The following is an 11902-nucleotide window of genomic DNA, read 5'->3' as shown; positions in this document are numbered from 1 at the left end:
TTTAAAACAACCAGGTACCCACATGCCCACAACAATGTAGGAAACCATTTACCAAAAATTACCTTAATTGTTCCCACTTCTACTTGCTAACCATAAAATCGGGCTAGAAATAAATCTCTAATATTCATGATCTTCATATGCATGAGAAAAAACATGACGAGGTCGGTATATGGAAAGCTAGAAACGAGACGAGGAAACATCAAAAGAGTGTAGTCAATCAAGTCTACTTAAGAAAGAAAAGATTAGACAGGCTAATTGAGCACTCATGCACTTAGGTCTGCAATCCTAGAGTGGAAAATTAAATCTGGATTCAACAATGCAGATTATGACACTAAACAATACTTGGAAAGACTCATAAAACTTCAAATAAAACCACCAAATTTCAGAATAAAAGAGATTTTCCATTCATAGTCAGGCTTGCAAAGGTTAATAATGCATATTTTCAATAATAACTCTTTTCGAAATAGAAAGATGATACTATTTACCGCAAAAGGCTCGGGATTTTGGAATGTTTGATACATTGTCTGCTATGATAGAAGGTTAGAAACAGAAGCATATGGACAAACCTTAAATATGAAATCAGAAAAACCACCTCCGAAGCACATAGAGAAGAAATAATAATGAAATGAGAATGAAATTAAATCCTGATGAATTAAGAAAACACTTTATATAGTGAAAGCTTGAGTGATAGAAGCAAAACTATTACCATGAATAGACAAAGGGAACAGTGCAAAGAGTTACATGCCATCAAATAACCATGTTAAACGTTTGTAGAAATTCAACATTTTTTTATGGTGAATATTACATTAAATGGGGAATGCTTCGTTCGGTTTGGGAACTTACAAGTTGTAAAGGTGAAGCTCCTCGATGCTCTCTCCTCCTCTACTCCTCAAACTAGCTGCTACACACTCTCTGCTCTGAACCTACTCTGGAGAATTAGCTACTCGACACTCTCTGCTAACTTACTCCGCACTCCGGACAAGGCATTTGTAGACCATCGTGGACGCCTCTGCATATGCAAACAGCTGGCACTTGCAGGATGCAGGACACTGCATGCATGACACGGAGAACAGGTAGCAAAAACTTAGGAAAAACTAATAATGAATGATATTTTAATTTATTTTAAGACTTGATTTGCAATGAAACATTATATAATAATAACATGACATTTATGTTAAACTACGATATCTTAAAATATATGTAATTATGAAATTTAATTTTTGCATCCTTGTATGCCATTTAAAATATGCTTGGTTATTTATAATTATTTATTTTATTCACATTGATGTTAAAATAGGAAATAAATTTCCTAAACCTTGAGGATCAACCATATTTCTTCCGCTTACTAATGGTAAAAATAATGGATAGAAAAAGATCAACTATTATTATCAAATGTATACATATACAATAAATTCTCATTTTGCATAATAATTGAGAGATATATTAGTTTGGTCCTATAGCACCAAAAATATATTGAGATTTAAGTGATTCTTGAAAATCACCACAATTTATAAAAGTGATGCTCCAAACATAAAGTTATGTCAATTAGAGAAGGACAACACCTAAAAATAAAATAATAATGAATGATATTTTAATTTACTTCAAGACTTGATTTGCAATTAAACACTATAGAATAACATGGCATATATGTTAAATCACACTATCTTAAAATATATGTAATTATAGAATTTAATTTTTGTATCTTTACATGCCATTTAAAGCATGTTTGGTTATTTATAATTGTTTATTTCACATATACACATTAATATTAAATAAGGAAAAAATGGAAAAGTTTATTACTAAAGAAATAATGAATAAGAAAAATTCAACTATTATCATCAAATATATTTATATACAATAAATTTTCATTTTTAATAAAAATGAATAAAACACATTTTCAAAATCATATACAATAAATTTTCATTTTTAATAAAAATAAATAAAATACATTTTCAAAATTTTATAATTATTAAAGACATAGTTTAACAAATATATAACAACAATGTAAAACTAGAACCTGACACTACGAATTTTCTTATGTTTATATAACTTCCATTATCTTCGTCTATAAATTACTTATTAGCAAACTACTTATATAAATTACTCAATCTTTATCTGTAAATTACTTATTGGTAAACTACTCATTTATGACACGCACCCTAAATAATTGGACCTCAAATTTAAAGTAATTTTTGTTCACCCTCAAATACGTTTGAGAATAAAAAATTGTTCCACAAAACGTCAAATTTCCGCGACCCAGACTCCAATTTTCACATTCCACCGGGTATTTCGGTCCACTGATATGGCTCTAATGTACATTGCGCATTGCCTCAATAAGTCTGTACCCGTATATGATTTTCATGGAAAACGTTTTTTCTTCCACTATTGATAGCACGAAGCACAATGTATGTAAAACTTTGGATAACAAAAACTTTTCATCTGTGAAAACTTTGGATATCTTATATTTACCCCGAACATAATGTCTTGAAATCTGCGAAGCGCGCAATAAGACCCCCAACTTTATTGTCCAATCAAAAATTACATAATAAATTTTATATTATTTTGTAATATGAAAACTTTGGTTAAAGTTGTGATGGACAGCAATATTTTTTGGTCAAACAAGAGATTAATACGAAGTCAACGCACAATCGATTGCTAAGAGTCCTAGGCAGGGACTAATAAGTACATGTAAATGATGTTTAATCCAATTTGAAAAATTTGAATGACATAGATCAAATATAATTGAAAACTTTTACTATTTAATTTTTTGTATTGTGAATATATGAAAAGTTTTCTATGATTAATAGAAATATTTGACATTTTCATTACCAAAGTGTTTGATATATCACATGCTCAATATATTAATTATTGAATAGAAAAATATTGATTTCATATGATAAATATGTAGAAATTCAATAATAATTTGTTATTTTGAATGTGTGACTAATACGTTGTGCTATATCATTTGAGTATATAACTATTAAAAACAATTAATATTGGACTAAGTAATAATTTAGAATTTTATTAAAGTCTAATTTTATATTCTTAAAATTTGAGTTTCGCTTTTTTGGATTCTAAGTTTGCACACCATGAATCCAATTTTTGTAATTTTGGAAAACAATTTTGACACATTCAAAATTATTTTTTATCACCTTAAAAATCGCATTTTCACAATTTAAAAACACAAATTTTGGGGCGTCTCCAATGGGGCTTAGATTGAGAATAACCCAAACTTAATGAAATGGACATTTAGTGGTAGAGAATGCATTTTGACCTAGATAAGAACTTAATATTTTTTTTGTTCGAGTCAAAATAAGGATGCCTAGGCCAATACCACTTACCCTTATTGATATTGTCTTTGTCATCCCCATCCTTGAAAATGGAGGTAGTCTAGCCTCTAGTCAATATGTGAAAAACAGGAGAATACCCAATTTGTTGCTTCCATATTTTCCTAATCCGCCAAGTAAGGGATTTGTTTGAAAGTCATCCACCATGGAATTTACTAACTAAAGTAGGTTTGTTTGTTTTTTTTTTTTTTTGGTAAATCTTGCTCCAAAACAATGTTTTCTTTACTGAAACTGACTTCTTCTTCTCCTTTGTAAGTTTGACACACTTCTTAACCCTATTCCTCGATCTCCTCTTGTTAACAACTCATCTTCTTTTGGTATAGATTTTATCCCTTCCCTAGTGTTGGATCTATCTAAGAGATCATTTAATGATAGATTACTAAAATGTTGATCTTGGATGGAGAGTTAGCAAAACAAATTTCATTGGTGATATTGCAATGAATGGGAGTAATGACTTAATAGATCTTGAAATGATTATTTTATCTCTTGTATTTGTTAATCAAAGTTTAAGAAAGACCATTGAGAAGGAATCCTTTTACATACCATATATAAAAGGGATGAAATTGGGTGTCCTTTTTATGTGATGATTGTATGACACATCCAATCCTTCTCTTGATTTTGAGATGATTTGTTAATTGCTCCACCATACCTTGTGATATCATGATGAGGCTAGTCATTGGGAGATGATAATTTCCCTTGGGAAGTTGTGAAACTCTATTATGTACATGATTATCCAAACACTTTCTTTATTCATATTCATTCTTTCATTCTTTCTTCATGAATGTTGGTTAGATCAAAGATGGAGATTGATTAGATCAAAGGTGGTCCTGAAGAGCATGATAATAACTTGGATAATTTCAAAATATTACACCTTATTTGAATTTCCCCTTAGGTTAATAAGTCTTCTTTGTAAATATTTTTTACATAAAAAATTTAGATAAAAACAATAAACCTCTGGAGTTTCCTCCATTTTCCTCCTTTCATAAAAACTTTACACTATATTGTCTTTTCAAATAAACTTTTCTTAAAAGTGAAATAGAATTTTTGAAATGAATTTTCAATGGATCAAGAGAGTAATCCACTAATATCCCTTTTATCTTTCCATTTTTCATAATTATCATTATACCATTCACGTGGTATAATATTACTAAAAAATAAAATTATAAAACCTAGAGTGATCTTAACTAATACCTCTTTTATCTCTCCATTTTTCATAATTATTATTATTACCATACACATGGTATAATATTACCAAAAATTAAAATTATAAAGCATGAAGTGATGTTATTTATTTAACATTACAAAAGACAAAATTTGTAATGACCCATTTTGATCTATAAGCAAAAGAGTATTAGCGTGCATACGATGTATGCATATGATAACTAGATATGCACACATCACATGTCTTGCACTAATATACTTATTAAATAATTAAAAAAAAAATGTTTAAATGAATAAAAAGAGATTAAACACCTAAATGATCGAGAAGAGAGTTATTACCTAAAACCCAACATTCAAAAGATACATATGAAACACTTCATACTGTGTTAAATAAAATTTATAATTCCAATCATTCTAATATAAAAATTGGTCATTATAAAGTTTAAAGTTATAAGTTAATTATTATTAATATATATGTATATATAAGTTATAGTTTTTAAAGTAATATCATGAATATTTGATAACTATTAAATTTGTTATTATAATTAATTTTTTTATAAAAGATAAAATATTATTGAACTTTATAAAACATTGAACATGACAATGACTTAAGAATTATATGATTATTCTCACCTCACTCTACATGTAATGTAATATGCCAAATCAAATCTGAGAAGCACGGTGAAGAAGGCAGTGACCGCCTAGGAGGGTTACTTATCCAAGCACGGAGAGGCAGAGGGGAGGATTTTTTTTTGCCGGAAGAGGAGGACGGGAATGGGAATTTAGAGACCTAAACCAAAGCTGGGATGTAATGGTCTCATGGAATGCAATGATTACGGGATTTGTCGAGAACGGTCATAATGAGGATGCTCTGAAGCTTTTCAAACAAATGCAGTTGGCAGGTGCAAAGCTAGATTCAGAGATGTTTGCTCGGATCCTCCCACTTTGCGCCAACTTGGCAGCTCTGCAACAAGGTATAGAGATCCATGAAAAAATAATTAGAAGTGGGTTTCAATCTGATGTCATTGTGGCCAATGCCCTAATTGACATGTATGCAAAATGTGGGAACATGCAAATGTCATATGAATTATTTGACAAAATGCAGCGACGAGATGTTGTCTCCTGGACAGCAATGATTGCGGGATATGCTATGCATGGCTATGGTGAGGAGGCCCTCAAACTCTTCGAAGAAATGAAACATTCCGCCACTAGTCCAGACCATGGCACCATGCTTTGTGTTTTGTCTGCATGTAACCATGCAGGTTTAGTGGATGAGGGTTATCAATACTTCAATCAGATGAACCAATATTATCATATCTCACCCACAATGGAGCACTATCGGTGTATTTTTGACCTTCTTTCCGTTCTGGACGTCTGGATGAAGCACGAGACTTCATAGAGAAAATGCTAGTTGAGCGTGATGCTGTTGTGTGGATTTGTTTGCTTGGTGTCTGTAGGGTCCATAACAATTTAGAACTAGGGGAGTGTGTGGCAGAAAGCTTACTTGGGTTGGACCCCAAAAGTGATGTACCTTACGTGCTTCTTTCAAACATCTATGCTGCGGCTGGGAGTTGGGGTGACTTTGAAAAGGTTCGAAAAACTATGAAAGACAGAGGTGTCAGAAAGACAACTGGGTGTAGTTGGATTGAGGTTAATAAACAGGTGCATGCTTTCCTCTTGAGATATCAGTCTCAGCCTTTAGTTAAAATTTGATAATAAATGCATGTCAGAGGCCATTTTACCTTGTAAAAATACAGACAACATAAAAATCTATCCTAATTTTCTTATCATGTCAAAACAAAGATATGGTAAAGGTTTTTCTTATCATGTCAAAACAAAGATATGGTAAAGGTTTGCATGTTTATATGTATATATGTAATATATATGTGATACATGGTTATGTAAAAACTTACAAAGAACAATTTATACTAAAGGGATGTTGGTTCAATGGTGAGGATGATGAGATGGCATGCTATTCCAGGGTTCCAATCCATAGGAGGTCCTCCAACCCTTGGCAGCATGGCGCGGGTGCAAGGTGCAAGTCTTGGGCAACTTTGGTGCAAAAATTTCCCTTGTCATGGCATCTTAGCTTAATGTAAGTTTGACACTTTCTTGGTGGGTCATGTAAGAGGAAAATATTGCTTACAAAAAGGAAAAAAAAGGGAACACTTTATGAATATATGTCAGGCAATCAAATAGATGACATGTCGTGAATGTCGTTTGGCTACTCTATTCTTAGACCATTAAAATTGGCATTGATCTATCTTAAACATGTACCTATTAAACACTTAGAGTGATCAGAACAATTGAGGTGCAAATCTCACAAATATTTGATCAATAAATCCAAGGTTAAAATGCATCTATGCCACTTTATTTAGAGTTGTTTAAATATGGTATGGTAATAACATGTTGGTGCTTCCATTCCCTTCTTTTTGAGGTTATTATATTTATTAAGAGATAAGAGAAACAAGAAACAGGTTTTTTTTTCATTTCTTTAATTTTACATATGCACACACGCTCAAAATATTGAAAATCTCCCCTCATTCCATTCTTTTTGAAGTGTTGAGGAACACCCCCTACCCAGATTTTCTCGCAGTGCTATTATTGGGAAGTCTACTATATCCTAGTATATTTAGGGCCAAATATTTTAGAATCAGATCATACCTCTTGCCAATGGTTAAGTATTAAACTCTAGTAGACATGTGAATCCATCTGCAAGAGTGTGTGGAGACTAGTCATGTTGAAGAAGAGAAATCTCAAGCGATGTCATTCCAAATGTAAAATTTTATCAATATTATCTAATTCTGCCAATCTAATGAGCTATCAAAGATTTGGTCTCTTTCAATAGTTTCAGCCTTTAACATCTACTCTGAATAAAGCCTTCTTGTCAAACTCCATGTATGCATTTATGAGTCTAGAGCTTAAATTTTGTGTCTTCATTTTTCCTTTGCAAACATTTTTTATGGAAAATTTTGAAACTTTGATGAGTCCCACATGGTTTATAATGAAAGGTTGTACTTTTTGTTTATAGTTTTTTCATGTTTCTAACATTGGCAGAGCCAATTATAAATGTCTTCAAGTGCAGGGTGCCTTTGACATTGTTTCTGTCTTGGACATAGTAAATCCTTAAAAGTTGTCTAGATGTGCAAATTGTAGCCACCCAAGTTTGACTCTTTCTGTAACTTAAACAATTTGCTAGGGTTATGTAATATTCCAGATTCATTTTTCATGAAACTTGTATACTTGATGACTATGAGAACCTTAGATATTGAGAATTGATATAGAAGAGGGTTTCAATCATAAACATAGGAGTTGCTAAGACTATAACTCTTCATCCAGTGGGTACAGGTCAGCCTGCCATAAGGCAATATTTTTAATGTTCACAAACTTCAGCGGACAAGTAATATCTTAGAAGGTCAAACTATGCCCTTTCAAATCCTGTCACAGATCATTCCTTTGTTACTCCATTTTATTTATTTGAGACAATATTCCTCCACTTTTCCCAACACATTTTTGACATTTATTCTACATTTGTACAATCTTCCATGGATATATCATATAAGTTTGAATCTCAAATTTTCCCTTATTTTGCCCATGATACCTGAGACACTATCTTCTTTGGATTAGTCCTAAATCTCATGTTACCTGGTTTTATTTTTATTTTTCCTTTATCGACAAAGTTTTCTAAACATTTGATTAATTTAGTCCATCTTTCACACAAACAATTTTCTAGTGGACAAAGTTATGCACCATCATTCAACCCGTCTCCTATTTATCTAATCTAACTAGGAATTGAAGTCTTGAAACATTGAACTTGAACTTTATTCTTCTTTTTAAAGTGATTTGGAATCGCTTTATATAAATCACCAAAATTTCATCTTTATTCTTTGCAACACAACATTTTTCCAATATTTATAGAAAGCTTTATTATTTCTCTCCTAGTAGACCAAATGTACTACAAATGACACAAGCCCATGTACATTTTGTTTTGCTTTGAAATTTTGGCCCCACTTTCTCTTATATAAAGAATTCTAGGAATTTCAAATGTCTAATGGAAATCAGAGGATTATGACAATGATTAATACTTTCTTGCTTTCACAATCTTTCTAGAGTAGCACTGTTTCTATACAACTACACTGAAAAAACTCTTATAGTACCTAAAGTTGTAAGGACTATAGCAATTGATTTTCCCTTTGACTCATATTAATTTTTGTTTGATTAACACAATATCTAAAGTTTGACTTTGAAAATATAAATAGATAGTTTTTAATATATATATATATATATATATATTTTCAACAAATTCTATTGGACAATAAGTTTGTAGTTTTAGACTACTTATTATGGTTTATATTATATTTGTATATTATGGGAGATAAAATTCATGGTTTATATTATATTTTTGAATTATATTATTTCATGGAATGTAGATCATGATAAATAGGAAGTATTCATTAATCCTTACATCGTTCTTCAAGAAGATGAATTTAAATGTAAAACATGAATTTTTTTCCATTGTAGTAATTTGCAAATGCTTGTTAATGCACATGTTGGAATCCCAAATTGGAACATGGGATTACAAAGTGAAAGGGATAGGGCCCAAATTCCATTAACCTAAATTCTCGTAAGCACATCCTTTCTTTTTTACTTAAATTAGATTAACTCTTGTAGTTTAGGGTTCTAAAACATTGCACCTACGGAGCAGAGATTGTGCAAAAGCCAATTCTTCACCTTTATGTCGGGACATTAGGTAACGTTATGCTGTCCAGGGATTCACAACTGTACTTTGCAACCTTGTTACATCCCAGTCTTGGAAGTCTTACCACACTTACTAATTTTTAGAAGGCATCCAATGGTCATTTGCATTCATGAATGACCAGTCAATTTTGGAATGAGTATTTTCCTATTCCCGTACTTAGGAGAGTTGATTCTGAAGGATATCTTCCAACTATTTATAAGACCCATTATAGCTAAACTGGGAGATTTTATATTTGTCAAAGTTGGATGCAAATATGTTTTAGACCTGCACTAAAATGTTTAAGTCTTGGAATCGTTGATAGCATTGGAATAAAATCTGGATGCCTTGTAGATGATGTTCCTCATTTAATCAACACTTAAATTTTTCTCCATTGTCAATTTCTAGTTGCAGGTTATGTTAATTTTCTAAATCTGTTTAACATACTGCAGTGTTTCATAGGCCTTGTATCACATGGCTATTCGTAAACAACCTCTTAAATGCTCGAGGATGTATCGTGATATGGAAAACATGTCCAAAGTTTATTTGAATGCTAAATATTTGAACATCCTGAGTTTTAGTAACCACAGATTTTATAATTCCTCGACTTGGTGTTTTGTTCACCCTTTTGGCAAGCATTAAAGCACATCCTTGAGCTAGCTTATTTCTATAATTTCACTCCATTGGTTGATTGAAAATTTGGCATCAAACTTGATGTGGGCAAGAGTAATATATGTTGAGGGGATGGCATATAAGGGAAAGACAATATTTTGAAAATGCTATAAGCTCAAACTACTGTGAAGTTGGCTTTAATATGTAAATGTTGATGACCTATATGTATGCGTTGCGACTAAATAAGTGCAAGTGATAAAGTTCAAATATTAAAATAGTTGCACAACAAAAAAGTTTCAGGGTTATCCATTTTGGGTTGTTCCCGACTGAATGAATGGTCATCCCTTTTTAGCTAAGTCGAGAAACATTATGTAATGCCTCACCTTATCTTTCCATGAGTTCTTTTATGTGGCACTTAATGTTGTTTCCCTGTTAAAATTATTTTCTTTCTCAAAGCAAATTGGAAGCCCATGAGAATAAGTTGAAAATTGCAGTGAATATTGCATCGAAAGGAGAGAATAAGCTTGAAAGTTATATGTTTTTTAATGCACACTGGAAACCAATAAGAATAAGTTGAAAAATGTAATGGACACTGCAGCAAAAGGATGGAATAATATTTTTTTATCAACAGGTTTACAATTTGTAAGCTTTGTTTTTCTGCCCTCTCATAGTTGCCCATGTGTTAGAACTCTATGGCAAGTACTAAGTTGCCACACAACTCTTGTTATCGTTGTTACAGACCTAAAATCTAACTTATACATGAAGGCAATCTAATGTTGTGTCAAACTATTACCCAACTCATTGCCAATTAGCTTAGAATGAGGCTTCTTGCAATCTTGTGGAAGAACCAAAGGGAATGAAACAAATTATCATTAGTCTGTGAAACATGAATGATTGTATATTGCATGTTTATTTGTTGCTCTCTTTTGTTCATATTGTTCTCCAGTAAAGGTTGTTGATAAAATTGTGAATCTGTGTTGTGAATACAACCTTGTGTGCAACCATTTAGCCATTCATTCATCATGACCATGTAACATTGATTCAAATCATGAACCCCGTTGAATGGCTTGAATCCTTCATCTTCCATTGGAATTAAGTGATTGAGATTTAAACTTCCATCATTGTAAGTCTAAGTCTATGGTGTTCATCATATTGTTGTCTTTTTCATTATGCCAAAAGAGTACAGTTTTTTTTTGTATCCTTAAGCTGTCATATTTCCATTAACATGCATATGATACTGAATATTTCAAATTATTTAAGTTTGTATTGTATTTTTCATTATGCCAAAAGAGTACATTTTTTTGTATCCTTAAACTTTCATATTTCCATTAACATTGTTATTGAGGCTTTTGGACTAGTCAATAAACTAGTTTATCCATACTTGAACTAGTTCATTTTACAAGTTGGATATATACAAGTTATAAATGCGTTAAGAAACTTATGTTGTATTTTAAGAATGTTTACTTATTTGGTTCAATATTGTTTGTGTGAGCATATCTTGCTAATCTTTAATTGAGATTGTAAAGTTAATCATTACCAAGACATTATTATTCTACAATGACACAACTTGTTGGTTTTTCTAGTTGGGAATAGATCTTTCTTTTCCTATAATTACGTGTCATGTGAGTCCACTATACCATTCATTCACAGGACAACGGTTATAATTATATCATATTTATATTTATTGAAGTAGATTGTACTATAATTGTTTTCGAAGCAAATAACTTTGATATATTGAAAGGATGGAATTGTAACGTTATATATATATATATATATATATATATATAACATAATTTACTACCGTATACACATTTCATATTCAAAAGTAAACAAATTTGTAAAAAAAAATGACCAAAACTGTAATTTTTGTCATCAAGAGTGTGCACAAATGATAGAGTGAAGACTGAGATTTTAAATGAAGTGTTAACCAATCTCTAAAAACAAAGATCATATAAGAGTATAAGTGTCTATACCCTCCAAAACAGTAGTGGTATAATGTACATATTTTCATATAAATATTTTATATTTTGTGAATTATTTTGGACAT

At 31.2% G+C, this 11902-nt stretch overlaps 1 pseudogene; it reads left to right on the top strand.

Annotated features, from left to right (window-relative positions):
- The first annotated feature begins 5319 nt into the window (after positions 1–5319).
- On the top strand, positions 5320–5907 carry LOC149171274 (putative pentatricopeptide repeat-containing protein At3g23330 pseudogene; annotated as a pseudogene).
- Positions 5908–11902: the final 5995 nt, after the last annotated feature.

The sequence above is a fragment of the Pinus tabuliformis genome, chromosome 4_2 (assembly GCF_031772625.1).
Source record: "Pinus tabuliformis cultivar Carrire ecotype Pingquan chromosome 4_2, CPIR1, whole genome shotgun sequence".
In the NCBI taxonomy this organism is placed as follows: Eukaryota; Viridiplantae; Streptophyta; class Pinopsida; order Pinales; family Pinaceae; genus Pinus; species Pinus tabuliformis.
The sequence above is the reverse complement of the archived record's forward strand: the minus strand, read 5'-3'. Positions and strand labels throughout refer to the sequence as shown.